This window comes from Rhinopithecus bieti, unplaced genomic scaffold (genome assembly GCF_001698545.2).
Source record: "Rhinopithecus bieti isolate Rb0 unplaced genomic scaffold, ASM169854v2 scaffold_15850, whole genome shotgun sequence".
NCBI classification, from domain to species: Eukaryota; Metazoa; Chordata; class Mammalia; order Primates; family Cercopithecidae; genus Rhinopithecus; species Rhinopithecus bieti.
In genome coordinates, this window is record NW_016809273.1 from 2,017,407 (window position 1) to 2,037,167 (window position 19,761).

Here is a 19,761-nt window from a genome sequence, read left to right on the forward strand (position 1 = left end):
GAGCCAAGATTTGTTTTGACATTATAGCGATAATCATATCTGGATTTGGGTCCTACTTCTGCTACTAATAGCAGATGGAGTTTAGGCAAGGTATTTAATCATGTTAGGTCTAATTTTTCTTATTCTTAATAAAGCATAATGCTTGAGTCTATATCTTATAGTTTTGAGAATTAAATGACATGAATTGTTTAAAACTACTAGCACAGTATCTTACACATGAATGTTTAAGAAATGGTAACCCAAGTGATCAGGTTAAAAGGCCAGCAATCTTACACAAATATTAGTCTTTAGTTTCAGAAAGTTTTATTTCTCTAGAAAATGTGTTCCATCATTTTTACAGTCATCTTCCTAGATATCTTTTTTATTTTATATTTTAAAGATAAGATCTGTGGTTTGAGATTAGACCTAGATTGAATGACTCTTCTCCTCAGCAAAATATCACCCTTCTCATTCAGTGATCCAATGAGCATTTATTAAACACTCACCATCTCCAGTGTGCTATGTTCTGTACTTTGCCCTAGAAATTCATGGCATAGTGGCATACAGACACGTAAGCCAATTATTAAAAAAATGAAATAAGGGTTTTAATAGGCGGCTATGCTGGGCACTAGGGAAATATTATGAAGCAGACACAACTCCGTCCTGCAAAGGCAAGGGAAACGGCATTTAAGGTGAGTCTGGAATCATACATAAAAGGCAAGTAAAACTAAAAGAAAGATAAGATTCAAGGTGCAAGAAAGGGCACAGCATGAATGAAAACTTCAATATTTGCTTTATGTGGAAGAATGAGAAACCCATGACAGTGGGACAGGAGCTGAGATTGACAATAGCCAACTTAGAGCTAAGGACTTTGGCTCCTCTCTCAAAGATAATGGGGAGAAATTGTAAAGCTTCAAATAATTAGAAATCTTTATTTTTTTATTATTTTTATTTTTTTGAGATGGAGTTTCACTCTTGTTGCCCACCCATGATCTTGGCTCACTGCAACCTCTGCCTCCCAGGTTCAAGCGATTCTCCTGCCTCAGCCTCCAGAGTAGCTGGGATTACAGGCACGTGCCACCACATCTGGCTAATTTTTGTATTTTTAGTAGAGATGAGGTTTCACCATGTTGGCCAGGCCGGTCTCGAACTCTTGACCTCAGGTGATCCACCCACCTCGGCCTCCCAAAGTGCTGGGATTACAGGCTTGAGCCACCGTGCCTGGTCATGATTAGAAATCTTAATCATATTTCCAACCCGCCTCTCTTTGTGTTTTCCACAACCACCTATTGAGCACCCATTTTGTGCAGCTGCTTTGCCAGAAGAAAAGCAGAGCCCAACCTGCAAGGCAATCATAGTCAAGTGAAGGGGCAGGCAGGTAAGTATGTGATCACACCTGGATACATTAAGGACTGTTGCAGAGGGAAGTCAAAGGTGCTTTGTGAGAACAGAAAAAAGAGCATCTAACCAAGTCTTGGCAAGGTCAGAGGAAGAGCTCCAGAAGAAGTGTTTTCTAAACTAAGCCTTAGAAGATCAACATAGTAAAATGCTCAGGAATTGTGGGTGTAAGAGTGCACTAGGCAGAGAAAGTGGCTTATAGAAACCTATTGTACCAAAGCAGAGAGAACACATGTGGAATGCAGAACAAAAAAGGTGTTCAGTATGACTAGGACTTACAGTGGAAAGTGGAAAATAGTAAGATACTTGGCTGCAGAGAGAGAGAAAGAAGGAGAGAATCATTATGTGAAGGGCTCATTAAAACATGTTTTGGAGTTTAGACTTTATTTTGAAGGTAATGGGTATCTAAAAAGGGTCTGTGCAGAGTAGCAGCATAATCCTACTGGCATCTTAGAAAGATCACTCTAGCTATATATAGAGAGAAGTGCTTGAGGGGTAAAACAAGAGACAAAGAAATCAGTTCTACTTCGTAGAAGCCTGCTGCAATCATCCTGGTAAAGGATGAGTATCTTAATTATGATAGTGGTAGTGGGCATAGCTTGGAAAGATATTTAGGAAGTAGAAGGAACTGAACTTGGTAATGTGAGAAGTAAAGAACAAGGAATTAAGGATAATGCCAAGATTTCTGGTTTGGCAAGCCCAGTGGCTATGTTTTCATTCGGTAATGAATTCAGAAGAAAGAGCTCTGCTTTGGAAGAAAATGATGAATTCAGTTGTGAATGTGTTAAGCTGAAAGGAATGTTCCCACAGACTACTTTAACAGATACTTATGAGGGAGTTGATATTCAATATAGACAGAAAATATAGATTTGGGATTTGCTAAAAAGAGGTGGTCACAGAAGCCTTTGGAGTATTGGAGATTGCCCAAGATAGAGGAAATAGAATGAAAGGAAATAAGAAATGAAGATGGAGCTTGAATTCATCAATTTCAATTTCAGCATTTATGAAATTGGCAACCATAGGAACATATTAAAAGTCCTGGCAGGAGCAGGGAGGGAGGTAAGAAGAAAACTGAAAGAAAGTATTATTACATGAACCAAGGAAGGAGTAATAGGAAGAGAAAGAAGTCAATCCTATCATGAGCTATAGAGAGACAAAAATAAGGACTAACACGTTTCACTTTAGATAGATAACTGTAGACGTATATGACTGAGAGTCAAGAAAAATATTGAGAATAAAGGTCAGAAATCAGTTATCAAACTGATGCACATGTCCAAGCAAGAGATGATGAGACCCAGGCTAGTTCAATAGAATGGGGTATTGGCAGGAGACAGATTTACACGTTAGGGGATACAGATTACAAGGCTTCGCGATAAGGAGTGAGGGATGAAACAGAGTCATGGAGAAGATAGTTAATTTAATCAGGGATTCATTGAATTTGAGAACCACTGAGATATCTAAGTAAAGCAATGTACAACTATTATGTATCAATTAAAACAAAAAAGTATCTTCAGTTCATAACAGAAGTCAGGAAAAGAGAATCACCAGTTATCCCTGTGGGTGAGGAGTGATTGCAGACTGAGAAGAGGAGAGACCGGGAGAGGATTCTGAGAACATTGTCCTATCAGGGAAGAGAAGGAACTCCTAGAGAGGCACGCACTAAGATAGAAGAAGAACCTTCAAAATTAAGTGAAATAAAAAAATCTGCAGTCTCCAGTGCTGCAGAAAGCTTCAGTTCCATAAATTAGTTCTCCTGGACTGACTCAGTTCTTATTCCACTAGTGTAATGTTACTAAGAATAAATGCCCCTGTAAATACTCTGGATTTAGAATAACAAATTAATAGATCCTTTATTAAAAAAAAAAAGGTACATACAAATGTCAATCTGGAAGAGAAACAAGTTAGTATCTGACAGAATTCGGGTTTTGGTTTTAATACAGTCCATTGTCAGAGAATGATTTTTTTAAATGACACATTGAATAAAACATAAGAGTGGCCAATTGATAGACAACGCGAATAGATGTACCTTGTAAGGTTGTATTAGTCATTTTGCATTTCTATAAAGGAATACCTGATACTGGGTGATTTATAAAGAAAAGAGGTTTATTTGGCCCACGATTCTGCAGGCTGTACAAGCATGGCGCCAACATTTCCTTGGGTTCTGGTGAGGCCTCTGGAAGCTTTTACTTATGACAGAAGTGAAGGGGAAACAGGTGGGTCACATGGCAAGAGAGTGAGCAAGACAGATGTCAGGTTTGTAAAACATCAGCTCTCATATGAACTAACAAAGCGAGAACTCATTCATTGCCACAGAGAGGGCACAAACCATTCAGGAGGGATCTTCCCCCAAAACCCTAACACCTCCTACCAGGCCCCACCTCCAACAATGGCAATCACATTTCAACCAGAGATTTGGAGGGGACAAATATCCAAACCATATCAAATGGTAGGAAAAACATTCTCTTAACAATTGAAAGGAGCACAATATGAAATGTTAATGTGACCAGTCTCTACTTCCCCATGGACTTTGTCTCAACTGTTTGTTGAAGCCACATTATAGTTAGACAAGACGTTGACATCTAGCATCCGTTAAGACTATTGTATATGTATGTATGCCCCAAAATACATATATTAAAAATATGACTTAATCCCGTAAAAAACATTCTAATGATAATCAGCAACATATTCCAGCTGAATAAAATTTCAAAATAGATACTCTGGAGGAAGTGAAAATGCTTAAACAACTACGAATGAGAAGGAAGAATTAGATACTGAAAACCATGTAAATAGAGCAGGAAAAAGCTCAGAAACTCGTCCAAACTTACAGGCATTTTAACCCACATTAGCAAAATACTTTGGTAGAATCAAAGTCTCTTAAATTGCAAAATGATTATATTAATGAATAAATACATTAACCATAATATAGGCCTATGTTCTTCCATGCACAAGTAGCTTTCCCTCATATGTTTGCTAATTTGAATGTTTTCATATATAATTAAATTGGTAGCTCTAATAAGATAAATGCTACATACTAAATGCTAGGTTGATCACTAAATACAAATTATCTTGATGTACAATGACTGCAATGAGAATTATAAATATCTCAATACACAAGATCTAGCCCCTAGAATAACACCAGAGTAACACTATTCCCCCGAGCTGGCCCTCCCCACCCCACACTTCCGGGCTGTTTTATACTGAAAACTGAGGGGGGGTTCAGTGTTCAGAAAGTCTTCACATTAAGAATTCAGACAGCCTGAAATTACTTGTTGTCCAGATCCAACAGTCTTGCTGCTTATAATAAGTCCACAAATGGAATTTACAGGCAACAGAAATAGTTATAGAACATTGTGTCCTTTTAAACTAAAGTTCTGAACCACTGGCTAGCTTAGTGGCCAGAAAAGTTATATTTTGGCTCCAGACCATTGTCAAATGCCTCCTACGGATTCCATAATAAAAACAGAACCTCTAACCTTGAGAGTAAACTGCAGGGGTTCGTTTTGCCACATTCTGATCTAATAGAGTAGCCAAGACTTCGTATCTATTAACATCCATATCATCATTTTAATACACTACTTTATCATTCCAGGAGAGTACATAGAGTGCAGCAAAAACCATATTTTACAAGCCAATTTTAAATGCCTTTTAATGATGATTCACGGTGCTCTAATACAGATTTCTCATCAATATCACCATCCTGCAGGCACGCATAAAAGCTGCAAATCATTCCTTGGGTGGCGTTACTGTCAGACTCCAAATGTACTGCAAACGTAACTCAGATGTCTTAAGCATTTCCCTTGGATGCAATGGGCACATCCTGATTTCTGCAAAATGGAAGAAATGCCCATTATGCCAGACATAGATTTGAGTATCCTTGACTGGAAGGCATAACTGAGCCTCTCTCTACCCAAGAACGAAGAAGAACAGGCAGACACTCCTTCCGTACAGAGCACCGTCCTCCTGCCCCACAAAATAACCATGAGTTGAACATCTGTCTAGGTTTCCACAATTTGCAAATTGTTTGATTATGTAAGTCTTTTTTTCCCTAGTAAGTGTTAATCAGCATTCCTGCTGGTGGTTCTTAGGGTTGTTACCATGGAACTTATAAATGAATTTAAAGATGTAGCTGAGATAAAGGGGGACACCTGTGGATGAGTTCTTTCCATTATCATTAGCATAAACCCTTACAGGCCAATTCCTGCAAAATCGTGATAAACTGCTGGAAATAGAAATGTATGATACAAAACATGGTGGGAAGGCTTAAATTGTTCAGGGTCTTTAGCATATTTTCACATTGGTATTAAGAATTTTAGAAATAATTTAATCATTGCCTGATTATAGCAATGTTGGGAGTAATGAAATCCTTGCCTTATTACATATGGACTCATTCAGAGCCTCATTATTTATTTGGCAAGCATTAAGCATCAAATCAATTTAGTCAGATACTTGTAAATGGGAAATTCAAGATGAAAGTGAAAATGAAGATTAAGAGGTAAAATTAAAACTATTTATTTCTAGCAGGAATAGAGCAATTTTCCTTGCAAGAGACCCATCCCAAGAGAGTTTAAATAGGAAGAAGGGCAAATGGTAGGATCCATCCCAAAGAAGAGAACTTAAAATGAAGAACAGTCAGCAAAGTATCCCCTACTTACATTTGCCTGGAACAAATGACATTGGAAGAAGAGGGTGATAACTTTGATTTGTAGCTGTGGAATATATGCTGTGCTTTTATGCAACTGATTATTATTGGAATGGTTTCCATTTCCAGCTCAATAGAAATGGGAAGAAGGGAAGTACACACTGATCACTTGGGAATTTGTAGTTTCAGTTTACATATGAAGATGTACTGACATTAATAGGATGCAATAAATGTATTGTGTGGTATTTTGGTTTTGGACTTAAAAGTAGTGGTCACATGAATGGCTATGTATTTTCACATTGCAATGTGTATGGAAAAATATCCATACTAAACTGAAGACGGAGATAACGTCATCATAAGCACCTATTTGGCTGTTGCATGTAAGGACATTTTCTAATGCATTGATCCATAATAATTACTGGATTGGGATGCAGGAAGCTGATCAAGCTCATTGTGTAATGGGGAATAATTGGCAATAAAATCATAAGAAGGCCTTAAGGAGAAAATAACTTCTTCCTTTGGGACACAGAGATAAGTGGAAGTAATGTCAGGTCTATTTTAGGGGAGTATCTGGATGTGTCACCCTGGCTCTTACACACCAGATAGCAATACCTATGATAGCATAGAGAACCAGAAGCAGATGGGAGAAGAAGTTGGACTTAATTCTAGTCTTTCAGGCTAAGGCAAGAAGATAAACATTTAGACTGAATGTTGGAAGCATTTTGTGTTTCTCACTAATCAGAGCATTAACTACAGGAAGCAAAATTCATGTTTATTACTGAAAGGGACACTGTTTAGCCCAGAAACATGAAGAATATGTATTTTGTATTATGAAATTGGAACAAAAACAACAACAAAAAACCAAGACAATGGAAATTAACTATTCTTATTGCATCAGGCACTGGGTTAGAAGTTTTCCATATAATACATCATATGAAGAAGATTCAAATTTAATAAAGAGAAAACAGATTTAGGCAGATTATGTCACTGCTTCAGGTCATAATGTTGGATATAATTGGCCTGGATTTAGAACCAGCTGTCTGATTCTAAAGCCTAGGCTTTTAAAAAATTGCAAACTTGGTTTACACGGTATAAACCATCAGGTAAAAAACAACTCCCATTCTGGCTTTCTCTGGGATTCTGTCAGCCAGCTGGAGAGGCTGATGGAGAAGACCTGAGGTCAAACAGCTTCTGTGAAGTGACCCCAAATTCGATAACTAGTCATTTAATCTGCTGAAGTTGTGAAAGTGACTTTAGTCTCAGTCAGTAGTGGATCAATTCATCCCCATTGGAATTTATTTTAATGCTTAGATTTTACTAGTCACCTCACTAGAGAGTCAAGAGGAGGGTTAAAGGAAGAAATTCTTTCAAAAACCTACTTTATTTCACTTGGGCTTGCTTGAAGTTCTTTCGTAAAGAGACAATACTAATGTAAAGAGAGGGAATCTAATATGCCCCTTTGCTCTGATAATTACTGGGTAATTCCGCTACCTATTGCCAATCCCTGCGCTATTTCCAAGCAAAGACCTGTTGATTTTTTAACCAGTTCATTATTACTGAGTTGCATTATTTTCTCTATGTTATCAAGTTTTGTTCTGTTTACGTCCTGGCTAATAATATAAAGCTGCCAAAGTATAATCAAACATATATGGTAGTTAATGTTTTGGAAATGCTCTTTGCCTCTTTGTAGGTGCTAACTCTCATTCTAAAGGATCTTTGTGAGTAATTATTTCACTCTTGGAAAATTTACAGTTTCTTTAAAAAAATTTAACACTCATATTTCATGAATTCACGACTGCCCATGTGATTAAGATTAAAATAGTTTTGCTACTCTGATAAAGGTTGGTTGCCCTTTGTGGTCATCATAACCAAGCCAACTTAAAAAAAAAAGGAGGGGGTTCTTTGCAAATAAGAGACATCTTATTGTTAATGCCACTGAGATCTTCTTAGCAATAAAAGGAAACCGTGTTGCAGATATATTCAAGAAGAAAGACGGATTGTAGTATCTCTCCAAATATTATATCAAGAAGAACACATATGACAAAAAACATTACAAAACACAGAGGTTAAAATGAAAGTCAAACACTTTAAGTCCAGGAAACCTTAAAGTAAAGAGACTTTAAAAAGGCTCACCAATACCAGTTACAGATGCATACTTAGGTTTGTATTGTAAAAATTGGAAAGCACTAGAAATTTTGCAATGTTTCAGTATTAATACTTATCAAGAATTGCTAAAACACTAAATGCACATGGAGTCAATGTAGTGAGGAAGGAGAGGATGTGCTGACAGAAATAAAGTAATTTTGACAAGTTAAATAAAGAGAAGACAATAGGGAGGAGGTTACACTGAGGTAGGAAAAGGGGATTACAAGCCTATGAATATTTGTGTAGAATCAGCTCCTACAGCAGAATGAGAGAACAAAGGAAACATACTGCAGATACTCTGTCCGTCACCAAAAATTTGAGAAGAAATGAGAAGGCCTAACATTTTCATTCTTAAAATATGTGCTTTCTTAGGGGAATGATTCATTTTCTCTTCATTTGGAAAGATTTTTACTAAGTCATCTTGCTAACAGAAATGAAACCAGTTCATGTAGAACTAACTCTCATTTCATTTATTGAGCGGTGGAGGATCCATTTATGGGCAACGTGGTTACCTTTTCTGTCATGGAAATGAATTCCACGTGGCTCACCGCCCCATTCCATCTACTCAGCTCTTAAGTGACACAACATGCTACAGCTATAGAAAAACCGGATAGATAGATAGATAGATAGATAGATAGATAGATGATAGATAGGTACATAGATGTATAACCACCACATGTCTATACTTCTGGGTTACTCATACAATGGAGGGGAAACATAAGAATAACAAAATATTACTAATGATTTATGTCAATATACCATATCCATGCAAACAGTTGCAGCATTTTAGAAGACTATGTCAATACCAGCTTCAGAGCATCCTGTCATTTTCATATTTATGCAACCTAGTAGGGGATGTATAAAACTGAGCCTTGGCACCTCCCTGGCTACATTCATTTGCAGCTGAATAAATCTCATCAATGTAAATCATGATACAGTTTCTCACATCCTAAAATATCTACTCTCTGGACTCCTCTAGCTACCATCGCACTTCTCTGTTCTCCTTTGCAGAAAGCCTTCCTACATCCTCTGGCTCCAATTCCTTTCTAGCATTCTTATTTTTCCACTTTACGATTATGTAATAAAATGCATACATATAAAAGTACACAAATAATAAACTTAAAACTTAGCCAGTTGTTGTAAACATGAAACATCCCTCTAAACATTCCCTGGGTTAGGAAAATATTCCCTGTAGCCCAGAATCCCTTATATACCCTTTGATTGTAATGATTTCCCTCCCACCTATGACCAATATCTTGATTTTATGCTCTTTATCTCCTCGTCTTTTAAAAAGTAGTCTATATAATTATGTTTGCTAATAAATTTATTTTAACTTTTCCTGCTTTTGAATGTTAAAATATATTGACATTCAAAATACGTAATGCTCAAAATTACATTTTTGAGATTTACACAATGACTTTGTAGGTAGCTATAGTTGTTTAATTTCTGTTACTATTTTATTATTCAAATGTATCATGATTTTTATAGTTGTTGACTATAGCTAAATCTTTGGGTTATGCACAAGGCTTGGCCATTACAAATGATAATACACCACACTGTTTCCCAACGTATCAATTGACTCTTTCAACTAGTATGTGAGTGTTCCTATTGTTCTACATTCTCATCACACTTGGTGCTGTCAGATTTCCTTTTCCTTTAACCAATCAGGTAGGCATGTGGTGGTATTATAATGATATTTTAATTTGCCTTTCTGATTAATTCACTGATTAATAAGACAGCATCCTTCATATGTTTATTGCCTATTTTGATACTTACATTTGTGAAGGGTCTCTTAAATTTCTTCCAATTAAAAAAATGGTTTATTTTTCTATCTTATTGTTTTCTAAAATTTCTTTCATTTATTATATACATGAGTTATTTGTCAGTTAAATATGGTTTATTCTAATTTGGTTCAAGATTGGGCATCTGGTTAGGATCTCAGGCTATTTCCTTCCCTCATGATGGAAGGGGAGCTGATGTGTACAGAAGTCACATGGTGAAAGAGGAAGCAAGAGAAAGAGAGAAGGGAGGTGTCAGGCTCTTTCTAACAACCAGCTCTCAGGAACTAATACAGTGAGAACTCACTCAACCCCAACCCCGAGAGATCCTTAGTCTATTCCTGAGTGATCTCCCCCTTCCCCCTCCCTTTAGGCCCCACCTCCCAACACCACCACACTGGGATCAAATTTCCAATGTGAGATTTGGTTGGCCGAAACAAACCAAACTATAGCATGTGTATATGTGTACATGATTAGAAAACTTGAAAACTGATTTGAGGAATTATTTTTAATTACTGCATGTCTTTGTCTAATAATGTAGTTGTTTGTGTATGTTTGTCATGTATGTATACTTTGCATATTTTATATTTATACATACAGTGCAAGTATAGAGACACATATGCAAACGTATGCTCTTCTATGAGTCAGAATCCAAATTAAGTCTACACATTATAATTAGTTGATTTATTTGAAATGTCTTTATTTTTAACATTTAATGTTTTATTTTTACAGCAAAGTTGCAAAGATATTATGGAATTTCCTGTTTTCTCATGCTGTTTACCCTATTATTAACACCTTCATTACTATGGTACATTTGTCAAAACTAATAAACAAATCTAGAATTATCTAAAGATTTTTTTTCCCCAGATATCTTTACTTTTTACCCAAAAGCCTTTTTCTTCTGCAAAATTCCATCTAGAATACCAATTATTATTATTACTACCACATTATTCAAGCATCATGTCTCCTTAGGATTCTCTAGATTTTCCCAGATGGAATTTTCTTTTTTTGTGATGATTTTACCAGTTTTGATAAATACTGGTCAGGTATTTCATAGGACAGTTCTTCCACTGAGGTTTCTCTAATGTTTTTCTCATGGTTAGACAGGAATATGGGTTTGGGAGCAGACTTACAGAGCTTCTTTTTCATCACATTATATCAAGGATACACACTGTCAACATGACTTAACAATTTTGAGGTTAACCTTTATCAACTGGCTGAGTTAGTATTTGTCAGGCTTTTCAACTATAAAGTTCTTCTTTTCCAGGCTTTCTATGCTATATTTCTTGGGAAAAAATTCACTTTGTGCATCTCGCACTTAACAAGTAGAGACTTACATTCCACCTCCTCAAGGGCAGGTATCCATGTAAATTATTTGTCATTCTTCTGCATGAGACTTCCCTACTCTTTCCCATTTACTTATTTATTCAGTCACTCAGTTATGTCAATATTAACACATGAAAATTTATTTTACACTTAGGGTTATAACCTAATACTATATTATTTATTTAGATTCTGTCCAAATTATTCCAGCTTTGGCCATTGGGAGTTCTTCTAGTTGGTTCCTGTATCCCTTTGACATGCCTCCATCATTTTAGTTTTTCAGCATTTCCTACTTTCTGGCTCCACAGCATGCACCATGTTTTATCTTGAATATCCACTCCCCTGGACCTAAAATCAACCATTTCTCCAAGGAGTGTTGGTTCCTTTCATTGGATAATGGTTTTAGAAACTAAGATCTGGAAGCTGGCTGTGCTTATTATAAATGGGATGATGTTGCTTCCAGGCTCTCTCAACAGACAGAGTTAGAAAACAAATAGAATAGTGATAATCCTTGCCATCACACACAAGAAATGCAATGAATATAACAACTGCTAGAATTGTTCAGCCCTGCTAAGATATATAACCAGGTTTTTGCAACATTTAAAAAAATCAGTCCATCCATCCATTCACCCATCCATCCATCCATCCATCCATCCATCCATCCATCAATCCATCCATCCATCTATCCATCCATCCTTGCAAATGTACTAAGGCACTAACCCTTAACCTTAAGGAACTAAGTATGTGGCTGCAGCAGAATGACAGAGAAGTAAACAGTTGCTTTTAGGTAAATGAGGTAAGTTTTTAGTACTTCAGTGGAACAGAAGAGAGAGTTAAGAAACGGACCCACAAATAGATAACATACGTTTCCAAGAAATACTGCAAATGAATTGAATGGGAAAGGATAATGTCTTTAAAAAATTTTGCTAGAACAACTGAATATTTACATATAAAATACTATTAATTCTTACTTAACATCATATCCAAAAATTAACTCAAAATGGATTGTAGACCTAAATGTAATCTCTAATATTATAGAAAATATAGACCTTTGTGACTTTGGTTTACAATTTAAGATTTTTAAAAGTATGATGGAAAAAAATGGATAAGTGAGACATCATCAAAATGAAAAAATTTACTTTTCTAAATATGCTTTTAATAAATTAAAAAGGCAAGCCACATACTGGGAGAAAATATTTGCAAAGGATATATATCTTATACAGGATTGGACATGGAAAAAATGTATATCTTTAATGAAGAACTTCTGTCTTGGCTATATAAAGAACTTTTACAACATAATTGTAAGGTAACAAACAACTTGATTTTAAAATTGGGAAAAAATCATTGTACTTTTCTCCAAAAAAAAGATGTGAAACACATAAGCATGTGAAAAGGTACTCAACATCATTAGTTCAGGGAAATTCAAATTCAAGCCACAAGAATATGTCAATATTACTTCATGCTGACTAGGAATAGCTAAAATTAATAACATTGACATTAATGAGTGTTGGAGATGATGGAAAACAATGGGAACTCAAATATAATGCTGGCAGTGATGCAAAATGGTAAGCCATTTTATAAACAAGTAGTTTCTTATAAAGTAAATCATATGCTTCCCATATGATAACATGTCTGCCCAAGTATCTGTATTCACTCCCTTCAGTTGCTATGAATAGAAAGGTTCACTGCAGCTCTATGCATGACACTCTTAAATTGGAAGCAAAACAAATGGTCTATCAATGGATGAATGAATTTATTTATCACAATAAAGAAATTGTGACATATCCATACAATGAGAAACTATTGAGCAATGGAAGGAAACAAACTACTGGTACATGTAAGAATATGAATAAACTCTTATGTGTAACATTAAGTAAAAGAATAGAGGCACAAATGTATATGATAGAAGATAGATAGTATTATTCCATTTGTATAAAATGGAATATAAATAAATAGAATTCATTATGTATTAAATAAAGTGATATATTTTTATATAATAGAATTGATATGAAATTTTTAAAAGGTATAGTGATAGAAAAAAAGGTATGTGGTTGCCAGGATGAGGATGGGAGTAGGATATTTTATTGCAAAGGTGTAGACCTTCAGGATGATGGAAACTTTGTATCTCATATTTGTGTTGTGGTTACATGACTGCATTCATTTGTCAAAATGCATCAGATTTGTCAATATTATTGTATGCAAATTATACTTTAACAAACTGTGCATCAATAAAATTTTTAATGAGTATTCTTTGGCCTATGCATAAGGGGCTTTGTCTAATGTCATAGGTAGGCTGGTCAGCAAATAATTATAATACCATGTGATCAGTGCTATATCAAAATATGTACACATACTATTCATTCAGTTGGCTGCCCTGAGACTGGGACTATACTAAGCACTGCAATGAAAAGTGTTCTTACAGAATTTAAGGTCTGGGCAGGAAATAACTAATTCTATCTAAGATATAGGAAAAGACTTCATAGAGGTGATTTCAGAGTACAGTCTTAATAAAGAAGGTCATGACAAAGAGAGAAAAGTATGTGCAAAAGTACTAGGACTATTAAATTTTATGGAATGTCGTTAACATTGAAGATAGTTTTGTGTGGCTTTTCCTAATTAGTGAAAACATATTCTCTGTGAAATCCCAAAATGTTGAATTTATGCATATTATCTATCTGATATTATGATATGATCTCAAAGTTTGTGTTTTCTGGTTTTGGACTCATCTGAATCCTTATTAAAATGCTAGGGAAAAATCGTCAAATTTAGGTCTTATAAGGAAATAATAGACGCTTTCAAAAGGTAAAATTTGCCAGTAGTAAGATGTTTATGATTTATTTTCTAAGTATTATCATTCAGATAAGCTAAAAAGGCCCAATGGCCAGAGATTGCCATTAACTTCTATCAACACAAGGATCTTATCTGTTTTGATCACCACTGTATACTGTAGTGTCTGAGATCTGGAAAATGTCCAATAGCTATTTTTGTTGTCCAATGAATGTAAAATCATGTTCTGATAGCTTATTTCACTCACTGGCTGTCTCACCATAGCCAAGAATGGCATCTGTAGATTGTTGGCTTCAATCATTGGGGGTTTTTTTCCCCCGAAAATTCCCACTTTAACTTTCTAGCCAATGAATTTGAATAAATATATTAATATCCTAATGGTGTATGAAACTCATAACCAAACAGAGTTTAGATCAGAGGTGAGAATCATAGAAATATTTATACATTTAAAACACCTGAATGTCCTTGCTGTCTAACTAAGCACTTCCTATAGTCTCTGATTCCTCATGTATCTGGATTGTTATCATAAATCTGTATCTGTCTCATAGCCTAGTTTGTGATATCCTCAGAGATGTGTAGAACTGAACTGGCAAACCATGAACACTTACCCTGCAACCTGCCTGCAAACGCTTTTAGAATAGTTAAGTAACTTGAAATCCAACTGAGTGACAGTAATGTTTATTTCAACACTTCCCAATTCAACAAAAAGGCAAAGAAAGCAGAACTCCTAGCTTGTTTCATCACAAGAGAATGAAATGGGGTTCAACATAATTGCATGAGAAATGATGGGTTGGATTCGCCGGTAATTCAAGAGCTAGTGAATCAGTTCAGCTCATTTCTGGCATTTTGACACAGGCTTTTCTGTGTTTATTCTTTTTTCTTCTCACGTTATATGAGTGGAGAATCCCTTTCCTTTCTGAATTGAAAGAAACACAATTACAAATTATAAATCACCTTTACCTTACTTTCACTTGGCGTTGCTGACCAATAAATTAAATAGCAATAAATTTATCTATTATTGTTAAGGAAGGGAGAAACTCAGACACTTATATTTAACCATAGTTTCTCAGAAAAACATCTTGTGAAGTCAGCTTAAGGAGAGTATGTTAGCTTTAAATTAGTTTTCAACTAGTTTGTTAGCTTTAAATTAGTTTTCAATTAGTTCAAAGGCAGGAACATGAATAACCAAAGAAAAATTTCCTTTGGAACTAGTAAAAGCAGAAGATACTTATTTTATAATGTTCAAAAGTATCTTTGGGCGGGCGCGGTGGCTCAGCCTGAATTCAGCACTTTGGGAGGCGAGACGGCGTGATCACGAGTCAGGAGATCGAGACCATCCTGGCTACCGTGAACCCCGTCTCTACTAAAATACAAAAACTAGCCCGGGAAGGTGGCTGGCGCCTGTAGTCCCAGCTACTGGGAGGCTGAGGCAGGAGAATGGGCGTAAACCCTGGGAGGCGGAGCTTGCGTGAGCTGGATCTGGCCACTGCACTCCAGCTGGGGCTACAGAGCGAGACTCCGTATAAAAAAAAAAAAAAACAAAAAAAAAAAAAAAAAACTATCTTTGTGGGTAAAGCTTTGAACCACAAGCTAGGAGGTCTGCTTTGTTTGCCTTGCTAGGCCATTATTTCACCTTGAGAATTTGAATAAGACCCTTGAATAATGTGTATCTCATTTTCCTTATCCTTTGAATAGCAATACTACTTTACATACCACTACAAAGTTTTCTCTGAAAATCGTCTCACAATATATGAGAAAATACTTAAGAAAGTATTATGCAATGTACAAATATTTGTTATCACATAGACTCTTTTGTGTACACATAGTATTGTGTTAAATCCTATAGAGAATTTACTCAGGAAGACAGAATCATCAGGGCTACTCAACCCTGATTGGTTTTAAGTAACTACTTAAAATTCTGCTATGACCTTTCAAAAGCAAAGAAAGGCTCACATATTTTGGCTTCTCTAGATGCTGAGTAATTCAGGGTCTGAAGAGAGGAAAAACTAGTTGAATTTGTTAAGTGCTTTCATTGAGATGACCAAGGTAAATAACACAAGATATAAATATTGAATATTGACTATAATACTATCCCTTGCCCTCAGAGTTTAGAGTTTAGTTGACATAAGTGTAGACAAATTATAACTCGATCTTCCCCCAAAATATCCTGCAAATGCAAATTGTTAAAATCAAAATTCCCCAGTCTCCATGTCCTCGTATCATCTGTGTTTCTCTCTTCAACTATAGCAATTATTCATGTCCTTATTCTGACACCACTGAGCTCTACTGTGTCTTTGACCCCTTTACTTCTCCTTCTCTCTGCCAACTCCACCCAACATCTTTATTTTTCTTCCCTATCCATCTGTCTTAGTCCATTGTGTGTTGCTATAAAGCAATACCCAACACTGGGTAATTTATAAAAAGGAAAAAAGTTTATTTGGCTCATGTTTCTGCTAGCCATAATATTAGACATCTGGTGAAATCTGCAGGCTCTTCCACTCATGGCAGAAGGTGAAGGAGAGCTGATGTGGACACAAATTATATAGTGAGAGAGGAAGAAAGTGAGCGAGAGAGAGAGAGAAGTGGGGCGAGGGGGGAGGGGTAGGGAGGGCAGGCTCTTTCTTAACAACTAGAAGAGATATGTATGTGTTTACTCTTTGTTACCTCTTTCATCTTCCTGATTTATCAAAAAAAAATCACAATCACAGATTGATCAATTCCATTCAATAAACATTGGAATCTGAATCTGTCCAGTTCTCTCAAGCCCCACTTCTACTTCTCTAATTCCATCAATCATTCATTCAAGAAAGTTCTTTAGAATGCCCACTCCATGCCAGGCACTGTGCTATAAGCTCTGGAAAAGCATTGATGATTAAGCTAGATATCTGAGCTTTCATGGAGCCTCTATAACCTTTCCTGAATTATTGCTATAGCCTCATAATTTGTCTCATTTTCTCCAAATATGTTAGCTTCCAAATTATTTTTTATATTGTAGTCAGAATTTTTTTTCTAAAATGAAATTTTAGCTATGATACTCCTTGGCCATACTCCTAGGTGGATCTTTATTGCTCTTAGATTGAAGCCCAGGCTTCTTAACATACCCTACAAGACCCAACGTGACACAGCCCCAGCTTATATTTCTGGACTTAGGCTTCCAATACTCCCCCTAAATTTTTTTTTTTTTATCTTGAACAATATGATCCAGCCACATTTTCAATTTCTGTAAGCCACAATGCTATTTCCCACTTAGCACACTACTGTCTCTACATGAAACACTCTCCTTTTAATCTGGTTGCTCACTTTTTCTAATGAGCAATGTAAACCCTATCCACTCACTAAACCTGTGCTCCACTCTCTTCTTCAATACTCTTCATGGCATCTTCTAGGATGTTATGCTGATATTTAAAACGTAGTTTTGATTTAGCTTTTTTCCTTATACTAATATTATCAAATCATTCTAATACAAAACCCTTGTATATGGTGGCATTGTACGTCACTGTAAACAGATAGTATACCTACTGGTAGGGAAGTAAGTCTCAACCAATGGTATGCAGGTTTATCTGTGAAAATTTGAAAAGTACAAATGCTTATACGAAGGCCTAACCCCAGATGTACAAAATCATAATTGTAGGGTATAACACAGTTATAAGGTTTTTTTAAGTCCTCAAGGTCTTCTGATACTCAGTTACGTTAAAAAAAACTACACACACACACACACACACAGAGAGAGAGAGAGGGGAGGGGGGGAAATGGAAAAAAAGAAGATGAACACTACACTGGATCAGTAATTTTTAAAGTGTGATGTGGTCCCTGGATCTCTAGCAACAGCATATTTTAGACACTTGTAAAAAACACCAATTCTTGGATCATGTCCGAGATATATTGAATCAGAAACCCCATAGAAGGTGGGGCCTATCAGTCTGTATTTTCAAGAGCCCTCAAGGTGTTTTTGATATAATGTTAGAAGACCACTGCCTTAGACCAACCTTATGATTAGGATAATATATCCTATCCTAAACTATACATGCAGAGCATGATATGGTAGTTGATTATAGCAGACTTTCCCTTTAAGACTAAGCATGGTTTCAGAATCCTTCTCAACCTAGAGATCCAGGAAACCACTGACAATCAGAGTTACAACCTTAGTTGAAATCTACCTTTGATTTCTTTATTATCATTTCATAGAGGATTCATGTTGCTTCTTGTTACACAGAAAATTTATTAAGACACACAGGATTAAACAATGGGAAAGAAGGATTGGGCATGAAGACAAGAACTTTCTGATGTTCTTGAGGAAGGAAAGGACAAAAGGAATAATGTGAAGGAAAGTATCTCTAAATGCAGGGAATATTGGAGACAACAGTGGAGAGAAACTACATAAAGAGGAAACATAACAGGCCATTATAGGCAAAATGGACTGGAGTTGATAATGAACAGAGTTTTTAGCTATCGTATATTTAAAAGCCAACCAAATTAATTTATACTTGCACACAGTATTGAACCCTATAACTCAGAGCCTAATGCCTGAATTTAATATAGAGTATAATAATGGCAGGAATTTTCCTAACCGATCAGTCTCATTCAATGAGAAACAAGAAGTAAATAAATATTTTCAAATTGGTTAAATGTACAGCAGTATTTCCAAATAGGATAAATTTTAAGAAGGTAAGATAATTTTAAAAATTTCTGAGTTTCAAAAAATACTATACTGGGCTTAATACAATTAATGCCTAAGCTTTTCAGATTCATTTATTTTATTTTTATTAAAAAGTCATTTTATTTTACAAATGAAATTACCTCTGAGCTACTAATGCTTCCCTTCTTTGAAAGGAACAGGAAATTTTATAGGAATATCTACAGTTTTTATTTATCCAAACCATTAGAGGTTTGATGCCTCAAAAGGTCCAGAATCATGTATAAATAGGAGTAACCAGAGTGTTTGAAATGTATTTATAATGGCCCCATTTAATAAATATCTCTCATACTTTCCATTATTTTACAATATTTTGAAAGCCTAAATAGTCTTATTTGAATGTATGTTTCCGTGCTGAAATTTGTGTAACTTTGCTGTCACCAACAGGTTACTGTGTGAATTAAATGTTTTAATCTCAGTATATTTTCATTGTATCTAACAGTTAAAAATCGAGGAATACACTACACTGTTATTTTTCTTAAACTTGAGATGTTCTGTAGAGCACAATTAAGCATTAACATATTACATCTGGTGAGGTGATTAATATTTTTTCATTTGCCTGAAGAGGATAGTGTGGACATATATCAGCCAAAGAGCCATTTTTATTTTTTTTCTCTAGTAGCAGATTTATTTCTCCATTAAATGTAGAACGATCATCAATATCCACTACATGGCTTCAATTAACTGAACATTTTGTCAACCACTGCTATTCTCCAGCTGCCGGATATACCATATAAGAGAATAGAGAACCTGTCCTGTTTTCTCATCTTCCTTCTCAATTTAACAAAAGAAAATAGAATGACAAGAGGATATTAAAACTAAGCCTACCTTTTAGTTGACATCTGCACTTCTAGAGACAATTTGTGAAAAGACACATAAAGAAAGGACCAGTGTAAAGACAGGAGCACAAAGATATTGAAGATGTTTCTCTTCCCCCACCTCATTCCATTTTCAACTACCTTGGTTCTTGTGCTTCCCAGAAAATCTCAGCATTGAGGCAAAAACAAAAAAAAAAAAAA